The following is a 6,825-nucleotide window of genomic DNA, read 5'->3' as shown; positions in this document are numbered from 1 at the left end:
TCCCCGACTTTGGAACTCGTTACCACCTCACATTAGAAACATAAAGTCAATCTCACAATACAAATCAGAACTCAAAACACACCTTTTTAGATCTGCTTTTTCCACCTGACACAATTGGTTTGCCTGATTTTATATTGATTTTATACATTGTCTTTTCTTATTTATTTTTATTTACTTTCTTTTTCTTTTCTTTCTTTCATTGTTACATCTTATTTTCTGTTACTGCTGATTTTATTTTTTGTACGGTGTCCTTGAGTGCCAGAAAGGCGCCTTGAAATAAAATGTATTATTATTATTATTGTATTATTTAAAAACGCCTTTGTAGTTACACAAAACACGTAGAATAGATTTTTACAAAAAGGGTGATTAAAAGCCTTATAGCTGACCAAAAGCCCTGGAAAATATTGTTTGGGATTACACTATATCCAGTTTAACACATGGACCTATTGGACATAGATCTGACCACAGTGATGACATATTTCTGTATAATGGTTGGATGGATGGATGTGTTTGTCTCCACTCAGTACATGTGCTTATTAAAAAGAAATGATCAAATGATGGCTAGAAGTCTTTTGAGTTATCAAAACATGATAAATGTCTCCCAAAAAGTCTGTTGAAAGATTCACGTTTTTATGAATGGACCCTCAAACTCATCAAAGGATGATTAATCAACATCTGGAATAAATGGATTCCATTAAAAAAATGCTCTGCTTGGACTGAGTTTGCCTCCAGAATCGCAGATTACTTTTCTGACCTTTTAGTCATCATTTTTCAACACATTTTCAATCTTGCTAGGAAAAAAAAAGTACAAATAAAAATGTATTTGGTAAGACAGTGGCAGCCTTGACATCTCAAAGAAAAGCCTAAAACCCTGGCTACACTACTCTTGAACTTCGGATGTTCCTTTTTTTTTAAAGACCAAATTGGTTAAAAAAATAAGAATAAATCTTAGTCTAGACAAGAATCAAACGCCATCAGAGTCGCTGACGTTCTCATGCCAGGACACTAGGTGGTGATAAACATTAACGCCACATCAAAATACAAAGGAAGAACATCTAAATAGTTGTAGACATATGTAAAGTTGGCTACAGTGTTATCATTTCTCATCTCTGCTAATCAAATCTAAAAACAAAAAATAAATGTAAATTAAATTTTTTATTTTCTCTTTAAAAACACTGTATGCACATGGATAAAAAAATGCAGCAGAAAACTTTTATATTTTTTTTATATTTGTGTTAAGGTGGACAGAATTTAAAATGTATATCTGCTCTTCAAGACTCATGTCAAGGTCTGCTTTCTATTTTAGGTGCTATCTGCTTGATTTTGTTATTGTTTAATAAGAGCTGTATTTCTGGTGTATTTTAAATTTGTCTATTTTTGGTCCATGTCCTTTTTTTTTATTTAGCCTGAGTGTTATTGCCGTCGAAGGTCCTCATTTATCCTCATCTTTTCTCAAGTTCATCTTCTCACCAGCCTATACTCATCATTCACCTACATCCGCCCTCATAATCACCTCTCTCTGGTGAATTACACTCCTGCACGATTTCTGTTCTTTATGAGATCTTCATCGTGTGCTTTGTGACTGCTCAGCCTCAGCCTCACTCAGTTCAGCTTCGGGTCGGTTGGGTTTTCTGGATGCCTTGCTTCTCGTCACATTTTAGGTTTTGTTGACCAAAGGTTTCATTGTATTACACACTTCCCTTGAGTCCTGCCATCGAATCCTCTGACAACTCATCACAATGCTAATATTCTGATAGTTATTGGGAACTGACATTTTTAATCACTAAAACATGTTTTAAGAGGTTGTGATTTTAAAATTCCAACATACATCAACTTTCTTCTGTAAAGCCCAAACATAATTTGGAACCTCCTTTAGTAATAACCTAATCTATGTCAAAATATTGGCGTCTTTACATATAAACTGTTTAAAGCTCCTGCCAGTAGTTCCTTAGGGTCACCATAGTAACCACACACCTGCACTGTTCACATCATGACAGGCAGACAAAAATACAAAGTAGATTTTAAGCCTTAAACAAAACGGCCAATGTTCAAAAACTGGATTATATTGAAAAAGAAATCCAGAATTGTAAAGTGGCAGAAGTATCTGGTCATCACACTTTTTTTTATGTCTACAGCATTTTATCTAGGAAATATGACAAGTTAGAAAGACCACACCCAGTTTTGAAAATAAATTCTTTACAATAAATTATATTCTATTCTATAATAAAAGTCAACGAGAGTTTGAATGTGCACGTCCTGAACTTTGGGTGGTGAGAGAAAACAAACAAAAGTCCTATATCTGTGAGAGAGAGACACTGGGTAAAGAAAAACAAAAATACCTACATTCTGATGCATAAACTAAATATGAGGTTTAAACACTGTAGAAATAAAAAGTTTGTAAACATTTTGTGAAGTTTAGACAGCGCGCGTGGCATCATTCATCAATAATATGAACAATCTATGGAAAAATGTCCAAAAATCTTAACTAAAAAATGTAAAAATTCCAGTTCAGACATTTAAAGCTCAACTTTATATTATCTGTTCAAGCTTTAAATTGTGCTTTTAGAGGTAAGTATGCCCAAGCTATTTAAGCTCCACAGAGGTTTTTCCTCACTCTATTCAATAAAATCTCATTGTCACGTATAGGAACATCTTTGGCTTCTTTCCTCTTCAAATTTTGTCTACACTTCTACTAAAACTAGAAAATAGAACAGCTAAATGGTCTTAATTAAAACAAAACTGTACCATACACTTGTAGATTATTTTTTTAAATAAAACAAATGTATTGTGTAAGCATCCACGTATTAAGGGCAGTTATTTTCAGTTGAAGTGACCATAATATAACACCAAATATGCAATTTCAAGAAGAAAAAAAATTGACTGGGAAGGTTTGGACCCGTTACTGAAGCGATGTGAAATGTAAATTTGTAATTTCCCTTTCAAAGTACCTCCGTGCTTTAAGGAATTGCAAACTGCAAGTATGAAAGTTTCATTTCAGCCCTGTGATGGTAATCCCTTTCTCATCATGCCTTTGAACGCTTTTGGTGCAGTTAAAAAAAGGAACAATCGATAATGAAGTGAATCTGGCCACATTAGAGCCTCCATCTGGGACTTGAATGTTCTCTTCCCCCATAAATCCATAACATCAAGGGTGAAAGCAGTGACAGAGGTAAAGAGAGAATTTCTTCTCGGTGCACTAGCTTTTCCACACAGCCCTCCGCCAACAAACCAAAAAACATTACAGCACTCTCATCCATTTAGGAATCACTTGATATCCATCCATTGAGCGCACCATTATCGCTCCATCAGTGCCATTCAGAGGTGTCACCTCAGTGTGGAGCTGTGTCAAGGAAATAACTGAAATTTAAACACATTTTTCTCAACTTGAATGCCATTATGTAGATTTACTTAATAATATAACATTATAACACAAAAGATCTGTTCTTTTCTGCAGTGCTGTGTTCCTCTTTAGCTCCCCCCTTGCCTTTTTTTTTGTTGAATCTGGTCACGTACAGCCCGTTCACCTCACCTGTTTCCTACAGGGTCACATTCCACCTCCGTTAATTGAGTAATTAAATATTTTTATACTCGTGCTCACGCGGGTGGGGACAGCCGTATAAATACTGTAATCACCCAGCACGGTTTTGGCTTTTGAAGGTCAAGCTTACAGCACGGATTTCTGGCTGCCTCTTAAATATTTTATGGCTTCAAAATGAAAAATAGTACACCCAATTCAAACATACCTGCAAGTCATTCAAGAAGCCTCTTGGATCCGATGTTTACAATAAATCTGGGCTTGGTTCTTTTCTTTTTTTCCAAAATTTATTTTCCATCAGGTTGAGATCGTTGTGTGTTTTTGGGCATCCAGATGATCCTGAAAAGGCAACAGTTCATCACCATTAAAGACATTACGAGCTAAGCTTCTCAGTAAATTTCAGAGCTACATCAAGCAATTATATTTATAGCTGCTCCATCTAAGTGTATTTCAGGAGTTAAATCATTTAGTTTAATATGGTAGAATACAAAAACAGAGAAAAATCCCAACAAAATGTCTTAGATCGGGAGGTGTCACCTTTGGAACACCTCCCGATCTGTCACTTCATCTCCCGCTCCGTCCTACCCTACCACCACTTTAGAAAGAAAACACTCAGATACTTGAACTCCTCTGCTTGAGGCATTGCCTTGGGATCTCCCAGGAGGACTTGAAGAGTCTCGCTGGAAAAACTAATGTCTGAGTTTCTCTACTAGACCTCTTGACCCCGCAACCCATTTAAGATTAGGTGGAAATAAATGGTGGATGAATGGCTAGATGTTGGCGTATCAATTGAAGGAAAATTAGGCGGTTTAGTCAAACGTCAAGCAATGTGACGTGTATTCACGATGCGTTCTCGTTATGTATTGGGTTGAAGTTTGAGAAACTTCCAAGTTCAAGGTCAGCACATGAGCAGCAGCGCGTGAGCCACTGCTCAGAAATTCTGCCAGAACCTGTCGTGTGACAGGGCATGTACCGCATAAATCCTGAGCTAATCTTACAAGGCAACATATACTCCAACAGCTCACTATTTACACAGTAGAAATCACATGACATTGTGAATAATATTTCTGCAGTACATCTGCCAAGAACACAAAGATATTCAGCAAAATATCAATAGTAATCCATAGTATTGTGGCGGTGTAGACAGAGCGTTTGCATATAGCCTGAACTACTACTACTACTTTAATTTAGTTTCTAAGGCAGCTACGTGACATTTCTAAATTACTGCGTTTATAGAATTTACGAACGTGACCACTGACATAAATTAAAGAATAAAGCAAGTTTATTAACTTCTACTATATATATTTAAAGAAAAACGCTAATTTGAACATGCAGCAGCAGCAAGGAAAGAGCTATGTGAATCAAGAAAAATCAGCAAGTTAAAAAAAACTTTTTTGAAAAACAAATATCAGTGGTTGCATTAAACATTTTGCAAATTTTTTTTTTTTTTTAATAGTTAAATTGCATAATACAGTATTCAGTATAGTATTGAATTAATGTGTCAAACTTTGTGATAATATTCTTTCCAACTGAAAATGTATTTCTCCTTTAGTCATAAATGATAGCTACACGGTGGTTCGAAAGCAAATTTGGGACACAGACCCCTGCTGTTTGAGCCCAAGATGAAGAAAAGGAAACTGCTTCCAGACTAGATCATTTTGTAAACCCCAATTCTAAATAATATAATATCCATTAAAGCACTTGTGCTGATTATAAATGTGAAACAAAGTGCTGAACCCTTCATTGCTCCTTAGGTGTTCAGTGTGCGTATGATGGCGAAAGCCCTCCAAGTATTGAATAAGAAGCCCTGACTGAATGCGGCTTGTGCTGCAAAGTGCTCGAGTGCTCAACAAGATTAGAGAAGTGCCACATGAATACAGTCCATTGACAATAGTTTGGTTGGCTGCCTACCATCTCCAAACCCCCCATATAGAGTTCTTGTGAAGCGTGTCAGACAAGGTTGACGCTCACTAAGAAGTCACTTTGCAAAGAACGTAGCTTCTGGCACTCACTAGAATAAAATGTATTTATAATATTAATCAGTCAGCACTTTGGTAACCCATTACCTTGCAACTGTAAAAAGGTCGTCATGTCTTCTGATAGATTCAAGTCCGCGGCAGGAGGCCTAGTTTTATAGAGGGAGAGAGAAAAAATGCAATTAATTGTTTTTTTGTTTTGTTTTTTAAACAAATTGCAAATGAAAATGCATTTCACAAGTTGAATAAAGAAAATAAAACTGAAAAGAAAAAGCTGCATTTAAGGCCCCGACTTTAAATCCGAATATTTTGAAACACTGAGATTTTCGACTGCTGTTTGTACCTCCCTCTGGTTTCGTTTTCCACCGCCAAAGAAAACTAACAAACGAACAAAAAAAACCAAACAAACACGTCCTTCCTTTGGGAGCCACAAATGTCTGTGCAAATGTTTACAGCAATCCGTACAATAGTTACATATAAACTAGTGAGTGAACTGATCAATCGGCTAATTCATAGACGATAATGCCTCCTCTTGATTCATGTTGTTTTCATAGCTAGTGACTCAAATTGAGAATCCATTGCAGCTTTCACAGCAAACACCCAGAAGCAAAGTGCCCCGGTGATATTTCAGAGTCGTTATGAAAGACAAACACATGCGGCCTCTCCCAATTCCTGCTGCTATAAATATCCCATTTGATTTAATAAGCAGTAAACAAAGGAATAAATAGATAATTAAAGACTGGGTCACCCTGTTTGACCTCGCTTGGTAGCCTCTTATGAGCACGCTGCAGCTGAGATTAAATTAACATTGATCAGGCTGAAGACTCCCTCCTCAAAGCATGCTTATTCAATCCCTATCACCAAGCTCTCCTCTGTGCCGTATGATCAACCAGAGAACGAAGATCCAGCGCTGAACATTAATTATTCCACAGGCCAGGAGGCATTTGATTATTCAGCAGTTCCGGGGACCTGAGGATGCAGCGGCTTGAGTGGCAAATGCCAATATTCCCTTAGATGGTGGGGGCAAAAGGCCGGGGTGACTGTGGAATCAACAAGCCAATATAGAAAAACTGATCCATCATGCTGTCTGCCAATGTCCGGAGGGTAAACCGTTAGCTTCTCTGATGGGAGGCAGCAAAGTAGTGGCGAGGAGGGTCAACGAGCTACATCTCCCTGATGGGTGCGTGAGCATGCTAACAACTGCCACTTACAGCTTTTTAATTACAACAGATAAGAGCTTGAACAGCACTCGCGCTTCTAGCTCAAGCCGAGCCCGTCTTGAATGCTTCTCAGATTTGTTGCTGGAGTCTCCAA

At 37.3% G+C, this 6,825-nt stretch overlaps 1 protein-coding gene across 1 annotated transcript in view; it reads right to left on the bottom strand.

The window, feature by feature from the left end:
* The window catches only part of elavl2 (ELAV like neuron-specific RNA binding protein 2), a 221,214-nt gene that overhangs the window by 179,846 nt on the left and 34,543 nt on the right, over positions 1-6,825 (bottom strand). The window contains exons 5-6 of the mRNA XM_037976428.1: positions 5,602-5,660; positions 3,744-3,874 (exon numbers count right to left, since the gene is read on the bottom strand). The gene's annotated coding sequence lies outside the window, so the exon portion shown is untranslated. The remainder of the gene's footprint in view (positions 1-3,743; positions 3,875-5,601; positions 5,661-6,825) is intronic.

Source organism: Kryptolebias marmoratus, linkage group LG7, assembly GCF_001649575.2.
Source record: "Kryptolebias marmoratus isolate JLee-2015 linkage group LG7, ASM164957v2, whole genome shotgun sequence".
NCBI lineage: Eukaryota > Metazoa > Chordata > Actinopteri > Cyprinodontiformes > Rivulidae > Kryptolebias > Kryptolebias marmoratus.
Note: the sequence above shows the minus strand (reverse complement) of the source record. Positions and strands in the feature narration are given on the sequence as shown.